Source organism: Aethalodelphis obliquidens, unplaced genomic scaffold (assembly GCF_003676395.1).
Source record: "Aethalodelphis obliquidens isolate GAN/ISIS:26980383/991018 unplaced genomic scaffold, ASM367639v1 scaffold48, whole genome shotgun sequence".
NCBI lineage: Eukaryota > Metazoa > Chordata > Mammalia > Artiodactyla > Delphinidae > Aethalodelphis > Aethalodelphis obliquidens.
In genome coordinates this window covers 6,914,236-6,931,155 of record NW_020837992.1, presented here as the reverse complement: position 1 = coordinate 6,931,155, position 16,920 = coordinate 6,914,236, and the positions used below count along the sequence as shown (strand labels likewise).

The 16,920-nt window shown below is 38.6% G+C and overlaps 1 protein-coding gene and 1 non-coding gene across 2 annotated transcripts in view; one reads left to right on the top strand and one right to left on the bottom strand.

Moving 5' to 3' along the window:
* HHAT (hedgehog acyltransferase) overlaps positions 1 to 16,920 on the bottom strand; it is a 364,318-nt gene that overhangs the window by 310,135 nt on the left and 37,263 nt on the right. The gene's annotated exons all lie outside the window — the stretch shown is intronic.
* LOC113607587 (U5 spliceosomal RNA) lies at positions 16,624 to 16,738 on the top strand. The gene has a single exon (XR_003427999.1). It is a non-coding gene; the product is annotated as a U5 spliceosomal RNA (small nuclear RNA).

Here is a 16,920-nt window from a genome sequence, read left to right as displayed (position 1 = left end):
CATCATCCTACCCAACTTTTCTCCCCAGTTCTGCAACATGGCCGTGCTGACCACCCAAACGTGCTGCGTTCATATGGCCGAAACTTCCCACCCTTTGCTCCCTTTACTTGGAGAAACCTGTCCCTCAAACATCAGGATGATGACCTACCTTTCAGGCCTCAGGTCAGGCAAGCCCTCTCCCAGGAAGCTTTACCTAATCCATCCATTTATAGTCCAGACAGATTGTCCCTTGTCTATTTTCCCTCCATGTACGACGGTTACCCATATCATGGCAATTTACCACATTGTACTTTAATTGTAGGTTACTGAGCTGCCTCTCCACTAAACTGTGACCTCTCCCCCTGCCCCAAAAGGGACTACATGTATATTCAGCATTGTATCCTCCAAGAAACCAACACATACTAGACACTCAATAAAAGCTTGTTGAATAAATTGAATGACATATGGGTCAAATCATTTTTAAGAACCTAGTGTAAACACAGTCTACTGGGAAAAGGGAATAAGAAATACAGAAAGTGGAGAACCTGGCACCTATCCTTGAATGCCTTTATAATCACAGTTAGAGAACAGAAACTCATGGAATATTTCTAGTGTATGTTGTGCTCTGCAGATTATCTTCACCAACTCAAGGCCCACCCTCTGGTTATATCAATTACTTGCTCTAAAGAGATGGACAAAATAGAGTACTGTCATAATAGAGGGTCTATTTCATGGTTTAATTATAAGACTTAAATAAATTAAAATATGGAAAACACTTGGAATAGTGCCTAGTACTTATTAAGTACTATGTGTGTGTTTGTTAAGTAAATATGCAAACAAAAAAACAAACAACAAACTCTATTTTATTCTGATAGCCCCAGAAATATAAATCTGAGAGTTTTCAAGCTGTATATCCTGAAACAGATAGAGGTACTCATAGATATGGAGATAGATAGAAGTAGAGAGGGGACCTGCTCAAGATTTCCTCAAACCCAGTCAAAAGAAAGGAAAGCAGAAAGGTTCTAGAAACTGGACTGGAAAGGAGTGAATCCATGATTAACAAAAGGGGAACATCTGCATTCAGAGAAGCTGCAACATCTAAAATGCCTTGGGAAAGCAACCATCTTAACCTTCTTCTCAAAATAAAATATCTGCTCTGCGTGGCTGATACTGCCAATTGCCTCAATCAACACTCCTCCGACCACTTCTCGTTTGACTTCCTATACATTAGAGGTTAGAAGGCAAAAAACTACATTTCCCAGAATTCCCTGTAGCTAGCATATTCCCTCTGGACCTAGCTTCTGATGAAAAAATACACAGACCTGAAGGTGAAAGAACGAACATAAAAATGTATGGGTTTTGAGACTTCTGAAAGAATGGTGGCAGAGGCTTTTGTTATTCTGCAGCAGCCACGGTGGAGGCTCCAGGGTCCAGTCAGTCCAGAGGTGCTGTAGCTTCCTGGTGTGGCAGCTTTTACTAGTGCACCATAGCATTGCATTCTCCAGCCAGGAGCTGGGCAGCAGCCACCGTTTTACAGGGTGGCTCTGGGAATTGCTCCAGGAACCTTACTTAGTGCCCATCCCTATAGACCTTTTGACTATTCTGAAATCTCCTTAAATCCCTGCAATAAAGTCCTTTCTGCTTAAACTAACTGGGGTGGATTCTGTTGTCTGCAATGGAGCCTTGATCAACATACTTTCGAAAGGATTTTTCTTCTGACTGCAGTACAGCTCTAGCTGTATTATAGAAGCATTATGAAAATAATTCACTTTGAAGAACATCATTCTGAAATAAGTCTATTCAGTGGAGAAAAATAAATGGAGAATAAAACACCAGGTAGATCACTCCAAGGAGTGTTCTAGAACTGGATAATGAAGGCAGTGAGTGTTTCACATTCATAAGTGCACCAATTTATGGATTTCAAAACCAAATAAAAAATTAGCTACCTTATCCACTGGTCTGTATTTTTCATTACCATGGCTATTTTCTCCTTGGATAGGGAAAACAAGGAGAGCTGTATATATTTACTGTTTTCCTTACTTCATATCCAACATTTTGAAAAAAAAAAAGCAATACAACAGAAACACTAAACACTTTTGCATATCTGTTTCCTAAACAGCATTTGTGCATATTATTTACTTTGAGACCATACCTAATTCCCAAACACACTGAGCAAAACTTATCTATGAATAGAGAAAACCTTTATAAGATACTTGAATCCAGAAATGTTTCCCTACACATTCAAAGACAGCAAGCTCACCTTAATGGTCTATAATTCTCCAAAGGGGAAGGAAAAAAAAATATGACTAATTTGTAGGGATTTTGCACAGAAGCAGCACTGCTCTCTGGATGAACTCAGGCTAATGATTCATTTAGCAATTATTGGAAGAGTTTTCTTTATCTTTCAACAGATGCTTTGCTATTTCTAAAATAATTTGAACTAAATTATTTTACTGCTCACAATTTCCAGAGACAATACTCTTTCCCCAACATTTCCTCAAAGATAAAATATTTTCACTAAAAAACTTTTTTTTTTCTGTAAATAACAAGTCTCTGTTTAAACATCTTTACCATCCTGCCCAGGTAAAGAAGATGCTCACAAGGGTGGGGACGCCATCAACAGGCCTAGCAAAAACAGGGCAACAGGGAAGAGCCAATTCTGACTCCACGTTGGATCTGCTTCTTTTACTTTAACCTTTGCTTTTCACTGCTTTTGTTATTATAATCACTGTCTATGGCTGTAAGCATACATAATGGCCTGCCACAGGGAACCCTGCCCCTCTGCCTGTTAAACTAAAAGGTCTTTGTTCAGCTCACAGAGATACATTCTGACCCTGCCCACCTGTGGATGGCTGCAGAACATCCCCGTCCTATCTTGCAAGATAAATGGCCTTTTTACTGTACTTCCTCACCTCCTCCCCTTCTGTTCTATAAAAGAAACTGTCATCAAGACCCCGTAAGATGGTTTCTTGGGGACCCTAGTCCGCCATCTTCTCAGTCTGCCGACTTTCCGAATAAAGTCGCTATGCCTTGCCTCAACGCCTCGTCTCCCGATTTATTGGTCTGTCGTGTGGCAAGCAGAGCAAGCTTGGACTCGGTAACAACAGTACTGTTTAACATGTACCATCCAGTCTCTTAACTGGCCCTCAGGATCTAAGCCTTGCAAATAGGTCCAGGGTATAATGGGGGTGGGAGGTGTTCTGCACAAGGAAAGAGAAAACCTCTCAAAATGACTTAATTCATCAAGGGGACCTAATTAACGTGGGTGGATTCTTTGAATCTCTTCAACCCAATTGCCAACCCAAACTCAGTAACATCCTCGGGCTATACCTCTACCTCCCTGCTTTCTAGAAGTTGCTCCAGATTATTCAAGATATGTGCAATATACGTGATCGAACATATATAGATTCTCTCTCTGTACTTTGTCTATTCCATATTTCTCCCTTTCTTCCTAAAGCTAAAAAAGAATCCATTTTTTAAAAGAAATATTAAATTCTGGTATGAAATCAAAGGCACAAGAACTATATTATAGTCCCCATATCTGTCAAACTGTTAAAACACTAACCATATTTTCTATAAGGTATGTGGAGAAGTGAGCTATAAACAATTAATAAAGCTGCTCAACGAGTTAGGGGTCATGACCAAAAAAAAAAAAAATTAATAGAATGGGATGACTAGACAGCAAGTTATACAAGCTCATAAGATTTCCCAGCTACAAACTATGCTAATAAATCATGCATCTCATTAGTGTCACTCCTCCAGAACACCAAAAAGACAAAGTCACAGTAACACGGAGAAAAAACAATGATCCCCAGTCCTTTGGGAGCCTCGGCCCCTAAAATGGCCCTCACGCTCGGAGAATTTGCTTTCTTCTTAGGAAGTCTTCACACATTCAAGAAAACTCATTACCATGTAACGTCTCTGTGGTGGGCAAATACTAGCAAACTACAACTCCAGATGGAATCCCAAAATGTTGAAGGTCTCCAGGGCAGAAGGCCAATTAAGAATGGTAAGAATAATACAAGAGAGAAAAAGGAAAAACTGACATTTTTGCCATCCATCTAGGGGGGAGGAGGGGAGCTTTTCATAATCCCACATAGCATTTCTCTCCTTGAATTTTACATACTGCGTGAAAGACCAGGAAAGTGAGCAATCAGAGTATGTGGAAGGATTCTCCCATGTATCTTTTCAATCTGTCCCCTTTGCCCATTAGCTGGCTGCCCAAGCTCTCAAAGAGAGACCTCCCTGTGAAATAACAGAAAATGTATATTGTTGACTGCCCATGGTGCCTAGCACAGAACTTCTGAAACCTTGGAATTTCCTGTGATAAGAGCACTAGGAACACCTTTTGTTTGAATATTTGGTCTTTGACCCTGGTTCCTGACACAAAGCTTCTAAATCCCCTGGAATTTCCTGAGTAACAGCAGTGTCTTTTGTTCTAATAAGGTGACTTTTAGTGGGCTACTGGATGCGGGCTGGTCACCAGAAAGACCAAGCCCGGATTAGAAGCTTGGAATTTTCAGCCCCACTCCCCGTTGTCCAGAGAAGGGAGAAGGCCTAGAAATGAAGTTAATGATCGATCCTGCCTACATGAGGAAGCCTCCATAAAAATCCCAAAAGGACAGAGTTCAGAGAGCTTCCGGATTGGTGAACACATAGAGGTCCTGGGAGAGTGACGCTCTCGGAGAGGGCATGAAAACTCCATGCCCCTTCCCACATACCCTGCCCTATGCATTTCTTCCATCTGGATGATCATCCTTTATTACATCCTTTTATAATAAACCAGTAAACAGTAAGTTAACTGTTTTCCTGAGTTCTGTGAGCTGCTCTAGCAAATTAATTGAACCTGAGGAAGGGGTGGTGGGAAGCTCCGATTTAAAACCAGTTGGTCAGAAACAAAGGTAACAAACTGGACTTGCAACTGGCACCTTAAGGGAGGTAGGGGGAGCAGTCTTGTGGGGTTGAGCCCTTAACCTGTGGGATCTGATGCTATCTCCAGGTAGTGTCAGAATTGAGTTAAACTGTAGGACACCCGGCTGTTTTGCAGAACTGCTTGGTGTGGGGAAACCGCACACACAGCTGGTGTCAGAAGTTCTGTAAGTGTGGTAATATTATGAGAGTAAAGGAGAAACACAGGAGAAGGGAGGTTTTCTATACCTTTCCCTCCCAAAGCATCCCTTAGAATTGTCAGCCATCACGGTAGCTGAGATACCTCCAAGGCTGGGAATGCAAACAAACGAAAACAAGATCCAAGGCTCACCACATCTTCCGGGCACATCTCCACCAACCATTCCCCCACAGTGCATTGCCTCAGCCATCTCTCTGCAGAAACTTATTTGTTATTAAAATGACTTATCGGTTTTTTTTATCACTTCTGAATTTATTTTAAATACTTCAACACAGAGACTTCTAGTTCCAGTCAAGATACAATGAACACATTTCTCCCTAACCCCCCCGCAACTAAGGACAGCTAAAAACCCTGGATGTAATTATAAAACAAACATAAGAAGATTCTGAAAGATGGAAAGAAGAAGGCAGACTGGCTAGGGACCTCAGGACTTGAGGAATAAATAAAATAAAATAACTCATTGGATGGACTTAATAGCAGAGGTAGATAACAGAGGAAAGAAACACCGAGCCTAAAGATATGTCAACAGATATTACACAGTCTGAATAACAGAGAAAAAAATAGGCTGAAAAACATAAACAGAGCCTCAGGGACCTTTTATAACACAGTTATAAAAGGTCTAACATTTGTGTCACTGGAATCCTAGAAAGAAAGGAGAAAAATGTGGGGATGAAAAAATATTCAAAGAAATAAAAACTAAAAACTTCCCAAATTTGCAAAAGGAATAAACCTAAAGATTCAAGAATCTGAACCCAATCAAATTAAATATACCAATTAAAAGACAGAGATTGGCAGAACGGATTTTTACGAAGCAATCTAACTCTATGCCATCTACAAGAAATTCACTTCAAAATAACAATATAGGTAGGTTGAAAATAAAAGGCTAGAAAAGGATATGGCCTACAAATATTAATCAAAAGAAAGCAGGAGTGACTATATTAATATCAGATAAAGTAGATTTCAGTGAAAGAAAATCACCAGTGTCAGAAAGGATCATTAAGTTATGATAAAACAGTCAATCCATAAAGAAGACATAACAATCCTCAATGTATATGCACCAAACAACAGAGCTGTAAAACGTATGAAGCAAAACCTGATAAAACAGATAAAAATAGACAAATCCACAACTATAGTTGGAGACTTTAACACCTCTCTCTCAGCAACTGATAAAACTACCAGACAGAAAATCATTAAGGATACAAAAAAACTTACCACTACCAACCAACAGGATCTAATCAACATTTGTAGAACATGCCATTCAATGACATCAGAATATACATTCTTTACAAGTACCCATGGAACATTCATTAAGATAGACTATATCCTGGGCCATAAAACGAATCCCAACAAATTTAAAAGAATTTCATCATACAGAGTGTATTCTCTGACAACAATGGAATCAAACTAGAAATCAGTATCAGAAACATAATAGGAAACTCTCCAAACACTTTTCTAAATAACACGAGTCAAAGAGGAAGTGTTGAGGGAAATAAAAAATAAATAGAACTGAATAAAAACGAAAAGACAGGGACTTCCCTGATGGTGAAGTGGTTAAGGATCCACCTGCCAATGCAGGGGACATGGGTTCGAGCCTTAGTCCGGGAAGATCCCACATGCCATGGAGCAACTACTGAGCCTGCATGGCACAACTACTGAAGGCCGCACACCTAGAGCCCGTGCTCTGCAACAAAGAGAAGTCACCACAATGAGGAGCCTGCGCACCACAATGGAAAGTAGACCCCACTCGCCACCACTAGAGAAAGCCCCACGCAGCAACGAAGACATAACGCAGCCAAAAATTAATTAATTTTTTAAAAAATGAAAAGACAATTTATCAAAATGTATAGCTAAAGCAGTGCTGAAGAAAATACAAAACACTTAACAGTTACATTAGAGCAAAAATCTCAAAATTCTAAGCTACCACCACAAGAAACTAGAAAATGAGAAGCAAAACAAACACAGAGCAAGCAAGAAGAAGGACATAAAGAGCAGAAATCAATGAAATAAAAACAGAAAAAGAGAGAAACCTCATGAAACAAAAAGCTGGTTCTCTATAAAAATCAATACGCTCACAAATTTCCAGAAAACAAGCAAAAAATAAAGAAGAAGATGACCCAAATTACCAAAATCAGGAATAAAAAGGGGGCTATCACTACAAAGTCCACAGACATTATGAGGATAATAAGACATACTAAGAAAAACTCTATACACATAAATTTGACAACTTAGATTAAATGGCCTAATTCCTCAAAAAGCACAAACTACCAAAATGCACCCAATAAAAATATAACATTTTGGCCTCCCTAAAGTTCTCAGCCCCTCTCAGACAAATCACAGGGCAGGCCCTGAACCAAGATGGTGGAATAAAAGGACGTGCTCTCACTCCCTCTTGTGACAACACGAGAATCACAAACAGCTGCTGGACGGTTATCGACAGGAAGACACTGGAACTCACCAGAAAAGATACTCCACATCCAAAGACAAAGGAGAAGCCACAATGAGACGGTAGGAGGGGCGCAATCACAGTAAAATCAAATCCCATAACCACTGGGTGGGTGACTCACACACTGGAGAACACTTATACCACAGAAGTCCACCCACTGGAGTGAAGGTTCTGACCCCCACATCAGGCTTCCCAACCTGGGGGTCTGGCAACGGCAGGAGGAATTCCTAGAGAATCAGACTTTGAAGGCTAGTGGGATTTGAATGCAGGACTTCAACAGGACTGGGGGAAACAGAGACTCCACTCTTGGACGGCACACACAAAGTAGTGTGCACATCGGAACACAGGAGAAGGAGTAGTGACCCCAGCAAAGACTGAACGAGACCTACCTGCTAGCATTGGAGGATCTCCTGCAGAAGCAGGGGGAGGCTGTGGCTCACCGTGAGGACAAGGACACAGGCAGCAGAAGTTCTGGGAAGTACTCCTTGGTGTGACCCCCCCAGAGTCTTCCATTAGCCCCATCAAAGAGCCCAGGTAGTCTCCAGTGTTGGGTTGCCTCAGGCCAAACAACCAAAAGGGAGGGAACCCAGCCCTACCCATCATCAGAAAAGCAGATTAAAGTTTAACTCAGCTCTGCCCACCAGAGCAACAGTCAGCTCTACCCACCACCAGTCCACCCCATCAAGAAACTTGCACATGCCTCTTAGATAGCTTCATCCACCAGAAGGCAGACAACAGAAGCAGGAAGAACTACAATACTGCAGGCTGTGGAACAGAAACCACATCCACAGAAAGAGAGACAAGATGAAAAGGCAGAGGGCTATGTGTCAGATGAGGAACAAGATAAAACCCCAGAAACACAACCAAATGAAGTAGAGGTAGGCAACCTTCCAGAAAAAGAATTCAGAATAATAATAGTGAAGATGATCCAGGACCTCGGAAAAAGAATGGAGGCAAAGATCGAGATGGTGTAAGAAATGTTTAACAAAGACCTAGAAGAATTAAAGAACAAACAAACAGAGATGAACAATACAATAACTGAAATGAAAGCTACACTCAAAGGAATCAATAGCAGAATAACTGAGGCAGAAGAACGGATATGTGACCTGGAAGACAGAATGGTAGAATTCACGGCTGCAGAACAGAATAAAGAAAAAAGAATGAAAAGAAATAAAGACAGCCTAAGAGACCTCTGGGACAACATTAAACACAACAACATTCGCATTATAGGGGTCCCAGAAGGAGAAGAGAGAGAGAAAGGACCCGAGAAAATATTTGAAGAGATTATAGTCGACAACTTCCCTAACATGGGAAAGGAAATAGCCACCCAAGTGCAGGAAGCACAGACAGTCCCATACAGGATAAACCCAAGGAGAAACACAGCAAGACACATAGTAATCAAACTGGCAAAAATTAAAGACAAAGAAAAATTATTGAAAGCAGCAAGGGAAAAATGACAAATAACATACAAGGGAACTCCCATAAGGTTAACAGTAGAATTCTCAGCAGAAACTCTACAAGCCAAAAGGGAGTGGCATGATATACTTACAGTGATGAAAGGGAAGAACCTACAACCAAGATTACTCTACCACGCAAGGATCTCATTCAGATTTCACGGAGAAATCCAAAGCTTTACAGACAAGCAAAAGCTAAGAGAATTCAGTACCACCAAACCAGCTCTACAACAAATGCTAAAGAAACTTCTCTAAGTGGGAAACGCAACAGAAGAAAAGGACCTACAAAAACAAACCCAAACCAATTAAGAAAATGGTCATAGGAACATACATATCAAAAATTACCTTAAACGTGAATGGATTAAATGCTTCAACCAAAAGACACAGGTTTGCTGAATGGATACAAAAACAAGACCCATATATATGTTATCTACAAGAGATCCATTTCAGACCTAAGGACACATACAGACTGAAAGTGAGGGGATGGAAAAAGGTATTCCATGCAAATGGAAATCAAAAGAAAGCTGGAGTAGCAATACTCATATCAGATAAAATAGACTTTAAAATAAAGAATGTTACACGAGACAAGGAAGGACACTACAGAATGATCAAAGGACCAATCCAAGAAGAGATAACAATTACAAACATTTATGCACCCAACATAGGAGCACCTCAATACATAAGGCAACTGCTAACAGCTATAAGAGGAAACCAACAGTAACACAATAATAGTGGGGGATTTTAACACCTCACTTAAACCAATGGACAGATCATCCAAAATGAAAATAAATAAGGAAACAGAAGTTTTAAATAACACAATAGACCAGAGAGATTTAATTGATATTTATAGGACTTTCCATCCAAAAAGAGAAGATTACACTTTCTTCTCAAGTGCGCATGGAACATCCTCCAGGATAGATCACATCTTGGGTCACAAATCAAGCCTCAGTAAATTTAAGAAAATTGAAATCATATAAAGCATCTTTTCTGACCACAATGCTATGAGATTAGAAACGAATTACAGGGGAAAAAAACGTAAAAAACACAAACACATGGAGGCTAAACAATACGTTACTAAATAACAAAGAGGTCACTGAAGAAATCAAAGAGGAAATAAAAAAATACCTAGAGACAAATGACAATGAAAACACGATGATCCAAAACCTATGGAATGCAGCAAAAGCAGTTCTAAGAGGGAAGTTTATAGCTATGCAAGCCTACCTCAAGAAACAACAAATATCTCAAATAAACAATCTAACCTTACACCTAAAGGAACTAGAGAAAGAAGAACAAACAAAACCCAAAGTTAGCAGAAGTAAAGAAATCATAAAGATCAGAGCAGAAATCAATGAAATAGAAACAAAGAAAACAAGAGCAAAGATCAATAAAACTAAAAGCTGGTTCTTTAAGAAGATAAACAAAATTGATAAACCATTAGCCAGACTCATCAAGAAAAAGACGCAGAGGACTCAAATCAATAAAATTAGAAATGAAGAAAGAGAAGTTACAACAGACACCACAGAAATACAAAGCATCCTAAGAGACTACTACAAGCAACTCTAGCCAATAAAATGGACAACCTGGAAGAAATGGACAAATTCTTAGAAAGGTATAACCTTCCAAGACTGAACCAGGAAGAAATAGAAAATATGAACAGACCAATCACAACGAATGAAATTGAAACTGTGATTAAAAATCTTCCAACAAACAAAAGTCCAGGACCAGATGGCTTCACAGGTGAATTCTATCAAACATTTAGAGAAGAGCTAACTCCCATCCTTCTCAAACTCTTCCAAAAAATTGCGGAGGAAGGAACACTCCCAAACTCATTCTAAGAGGCTACCATCACCCAGATACCAAAACCAGACAAAGATACTACAAAAAAAAAAAATCACAGTTCAATATCACTCATGAATATCGATGCAAAAATCCTCAACAAAATACTAGCAAACAGAATCCAACAGCACATTAAAAGGATCATACACCATGATCAAGTGGGATTTATCTAAACGATGCAAGGAATCTTCAATATATGCAAATCAATCAATGTGATACACCATATTAACAAACTGAAGAATAAAAACCATATGATCATCTCAATAGATGCACAGAAAGCTTTTGACAAAATTCAACACTCATTTATGATAAAAACTCTCCAGAAAGTGGGCATAGACGGAAACTACCTCAACATAATAAAGGCCATATAGGACAAATCCACAGCAAACATCATTCTCAACGGTGAAAAACTGATAGCATTTCCTCTAAGATCAGGAACAAGACAAGGATGTCCACTCTCACCACTATTGTTCAACAGAGTTTTGGAAGTCCTAGCCATGGCAATCAGAGAAGAAAAAGAAATAAAAGGAATACAAATTGGAAAAGAAGAAGTAAAACTGTCAATGTTTGCAGATGACATGATACTCTACACAGAGAATCCTAAAGAGGCTACCAGAAAACTACTAGAGCTAATCAATGAATTTCGTAAAGCAGCCGGATACAAAATTAATGCACCGAAATCTCTTGCATTCCTATACACTAATAATGAAAAATCTGAAAGAGAAATTAAGGAAACACTCCCATTTACCATTGCAACAAAAAGAATAAAATACCTAAGAATAAACCTACCTAGGGAGACAAAAGATCTGCATGCAGAAAACTATAAGACACTGATGAAAGAAATTAAAGATGATACCAACAGAGGGAGAGATATACCATGTTCTTGGATTGGAAGAATCAATATTGTGAAAATGACTATACTACCCAAAGCAACCTACAGATTCAATGCAATCCCTATCAAATTACCAATGGCATTTTTTACGGAACTAGAACAAAAAATCTTAAAATCTGAACAGAGACACAAAAGACCCCGAATAGCCAAAGCAGTCTTGAGGGAACAAAATGGAGCTGGAGGAATCAGACTCCCTGACTTCAGACTATACTACAAAGCTATAGTAATCAAGACAATATGGTACTGGCACAAAAAGAGAAACATAGATCAATGGAACAAGATGGAAAGCCCAGAAGTAAACTCACTCACCTATGGTCAACTAATCTATGACAAAGGAGGCAAGGATATACAATGGAGAAAAGACAGTCTCTTCAATAAGTGGTGCTGGGAAAACTGGACAGCTACATGTAAAAGAATGAAATTAGAACACTCCCTAACACCATACATAAAAATAAACTCAAAATAGATTAGAGGGCTTCCCTGGTGGTGCAGTGGTTGAGAGTCCACCTGCCGATGCAGGGTACATGGGTTCGTGCCCCGGTCCAGGAAGATCCCACATGCCGCGGAGCGTCTGGGCCCGTGAGCCATGGCCGCTGAGCCTGCGCGTCTGGAGCCTGTGCTCCACAGCGGGAGAGGCCATGACAGTAGGAGGCCCGCATACCGCAAAAAATAAATAAATAAATAAATAGATAGATAGATAGATAGATTAGAGACCTAAATGCAAGACCAGACACTATCAAACTCTTAGAGGAAAATATAGGAAGAACACTCTTTGACATAAATCACAGCAAGATCTTCTTTGATCCACCTCCTAGAGTAATGGAAATAAAAACAAAAATAAACAAATGGGACCTAATGAAACTTCAAAGCTTTTGCACAGCAAAGGAAACCATAAACAAGACGAAAAGACAACCCTCAGAATGGGAGAATATATTTGCAAACCAATCAACGGACAAAGGATTAATCTCCAAAATATAGAAATAGCTCATGCAGCTCAATATTAAAAAAACAAAAAACCCAATCCAAAAATGGGCAGAAGACCTAAATAGACATTTCTCCAAAGAAGACATACAGATGGTCAAGAGGCATATGACAAGCTGCTCAACATCACTAATTATTAGAGAAATGCAAATCAAAACTACAGTGAGGTATCACCTCACACCAGTTAGAATGGGCATCATCAGAAAATCTACAAACAACAAATGCTGGAGAGGGTGTGGAGAAAAGGGACCCCTCTTGCACTGTTGGTGGGAATGTAAATTGATACAGCCACTATGGAGAACAGTATGGAGGTTCCTTTAAAAACTAAAAATAGAGTTAACATATGATCCAACAATCCCACTACTGGGCATACACCCAGAGAAAACCATAATTCAAAAAGACACATTACACCCCAATGTTCATTGCAGCACTGTTTACAATAGCCGGGTCATGGAAGCAACCTAAATGCCCATTGACAGACGAATGGATAAAGAAGATGTGGTACATATATACAATGGAATATTACTCAGCCATAAAAAGGAACCAAATTGGGTCATTTGTTGAGACGTGGATGGATCTAGAGACTGTCATACAGAGTGAAGTAAGTCAGAAAGAGAAAAACAAATATCGCGTATTAACGCATATATGTGGAACCTAGAAAAATGGTACATATGAACTAGTTTGCAAGGCAGAAATTGAGACACAGATGTAGGGAACAAACATATGGACACCAAATGGGGAAAGCGGCGGGGGGGGGGTGGGGGTGGAGGTGGGGGTGTGATGAATTGGGGGATTGGGATTGACAGGTATACACTGATGTTTAAAAAATTGAAAAAAAATAAGAACTAATATAAAAAAAAAAAAATAAAAAAAAATAAAAAAAAAAAAAAAAAAAAATATATATATATATATATATATATCATTTTAACCATCAAACAAATTGAATTCATTGTTTTAAAATCCCTAAAAAGAAATCTCCAGTCCCACGTGGTTTCACTAAAGAATTCTACCTGACACCTAAAGAACCTCTCTGTAATAGGGGAGATACTGCCGAACTCATTTTCTAAGTCTAGTAATAAACACATGAAATCTGAAATTAAAGATACAAGACCATATATAATCAGTCAAAAATCAGACATAGACAGTACTCAGAGAGAAAGAGAGAACTACAGTCTAATATCCCTCCTGAACACAGACAAGAAAAATCTCAGCAGAATATCAGCAAGTGTAGTCCAGCTACATATATAAAAAAATTATACACCATGACCAAGTGGAGTTTATCCCAGGGATGCAAGGCTGGTTCAATACTCAAAAATCAATCAAAGTAATACAACATATTAACATTTTCTTAATTAAAGAAGAAAAATAGCATCATCATACCAATTGATGCAGAAAAATCATCTAACAAAATTCTATACTGATTCATAAAAATTCTCAGAAAACTAGGAATAGAGGGAAACTTTCCCCCCTTGATAAAGAACATCTACAGAAAAACCTACAGAAACATCATACTTAATGGTGAATGACTGATGTTAATGTTAAGACTGGGAAAAAGCCAAGGATGTACACTCTCATAACTCTTATTCAACATAATACTAGAAGTCCTAGCCAGCACAATAAGAAAAGAAAAGAAGAGTCATAACAGATTGAAAAGGAAGACATGAAAATGTCCTGATTTGCAGGTGACATGATTGCTTACACAGAAAAACTCAACAAGTCTGTCCAAAAAGAAAGGGAAAAAAAACCCTCCAATAAGGAATAAATGAGCTCAGAAAAGCCATAGGATATAAGATCAACATATAAAAGCCAACTGTACTTCTATATACTAGCAATGAAGATGTGGAAATTGAAATTTAAAATGTAAAACCATTTATAATCACTCAAAAAATAAAATACTTAGGCATAAATGTAACAAAACATGTATAGAATTTGTCGCCTAAAAACTACAAAATACTAATGAAATAAATCCGAAAAGATGTAAGTAAGGCTAAAGACACACTGTGTTCGTGGATTGGAAAATTCAACATAGTGAAGACATCAATTTTCCAAACTGATCTATAAATTTATCAGAATTATACCAAAATCCCAGCAAAAAGTCTTGAAGATATAGAAGAGCTTATTCTAAAGCATATTTGGAAAGGCAAAGGAACTAAATGAGCTAAAACAATTTGGAAAAAAAGAATAAAGTTAGATTACATTACTTGATTTTAAGACTCACCAGTAATCAAGAAAATGTGGCTTTAGTGTAAAGACAGATACATATATCAATGGAACAGAAATGAAAACCCAGAAATAGAGCCACACAAGTTTGGCCAACTGATTTATGACAAAGGTGTGAAACAATTCAATAGAGGAAGACAGTCTTTTCAACAAAAGGTGCTGTAGCAATTGGATATCCATAAGCAAAAAAAATAATAATAATAAATCTCTACCTAAATTAACACAAAAATTAACCCAAAAGGGATCACAGACTTAAAGGTAAAATGCAAAACTAGGAAACTTTGTGGGGAAGAAAAAAAATCTTTGGGTCATAAAACTAGGCCAAGAGTACTTAGACATGACACCAAAAGCACAGTTCTTAAGAGAAAAAAAAATTAATAAACTGGATTTCTGTGAAAGACCCTACCAAGAGGATGAAAAGTCAAGCCACCGCCTGAGAAATAATATTTGCAAACCACCTACCTGACAAAGAACTAGTATCTAGACTATACAGAGAACTCTCTGAACTCAACAGTGAAAATAAACCAAACATTCCAAGTAAAAACAGGCAAAAGATATGAACAGAATTTCACTAAAGAGTATATAGAGATGACAAATAAGCACATGAAAATATGTTCAACGTCTTTAACTATTAGGGAAACGCAAATGAAAACCATGATGAGATATCACTACCCACCTATCAGAATAGCTGAAATTTAAAATGTTAATAAGGTCAGATGCTAGTTAGTGTGCAGAGAAACTGAGTATCTCATACCTTTTTCTGGTGGGAATGTAAAATGGTAGAGCCATTTTGGAAAACAGTTCATACAGTTTTTCATAAAACCAAACATGTACTTATCATACGATCCAGCAATCAAACACCTGGGTATTTATCCCTGAGAAAATAAAACTTAAGTTCACATGAAAACCTGTACACAAATATTCACCTCAGATTTATTTATAATAGCCAAAAACTGGAAACAACCGAAATGTCCTTCACGGGTCGAATGGTTAAACAAACTGTGGTCCATCCATATCATTAACTAATACCCTGCAAAGAAAAGGAATAAATTACTGATACACACAACTTGTATGAATCTCAAGGGCATTAAGCTGGGGGCGGGGGAGGGGGCGAGTCTCCAAAGGTTATAATACCGTATGAGTCCATTTATATAACATTCTCAAATGACAAAATCATGAGATGGAAAGACAAAACTGTGGCTTCCATGGGTTCGGGATGGCGAGAGCAGGATGGGTGTGACTAGAAAGAGGCAGAAAGGAAGTTCTTTCTGGTTCTGTATTTTAACTGTGTTGGTGGTTAATGAAAGGAAAGGAATAGAACCACACTCAAAAGTCCCAATATACCACATACAAAAACTGCAGTTTCCGTGGTTGAACCAGGATGGGGTTTAAAGCCCAGCCACGTAGACCTCTGCTTCGCCCCCTAAGGGTGGTTCCTGAGGCATTTGCAGAATCTCAAAGTTGATGAGTCAGACTTCTCATTTGCATACCCACAGTACCCTGTATAAAGTACAATCCTTTCAAGTTTAAAAGAATATTCCTTTCAACTCCACATTTCTAACTATGAGAAGTTTGCTTACAAAATCCCTTGTACAAACTTTAAGCAGGAAGTGCCCTTGGGGATAAAGAGCCCCCATCAGTGAAGTAGGATCCGCGGTTACTGGAGAAATGAGCTTAGTAAACCAGCGTTACAGTCTGGTTTCTCTTCAGATAGAATAAATCTTTCGCCTTTTACTAAGATTTCCGTGAAGAGAACTAAGTCTGAATGTTCCACAAACTTTTTGAGGCCTTGCTTTGGCAGGGCTAGTGTCTGATGTTGTAATAAAAGACATGATCTTTCTGAAATAACCCATCTTCCTGCCGCTTTCAACATGCCATTATTCCTCTTAACCTACAAGGTTTAGTATTATAAGAAGCTTATAGGCTAAGGTTTTATTGGTTTTCTACCTGAACTGTTCTGATTAACCTACACAGTTTTAGTATTATA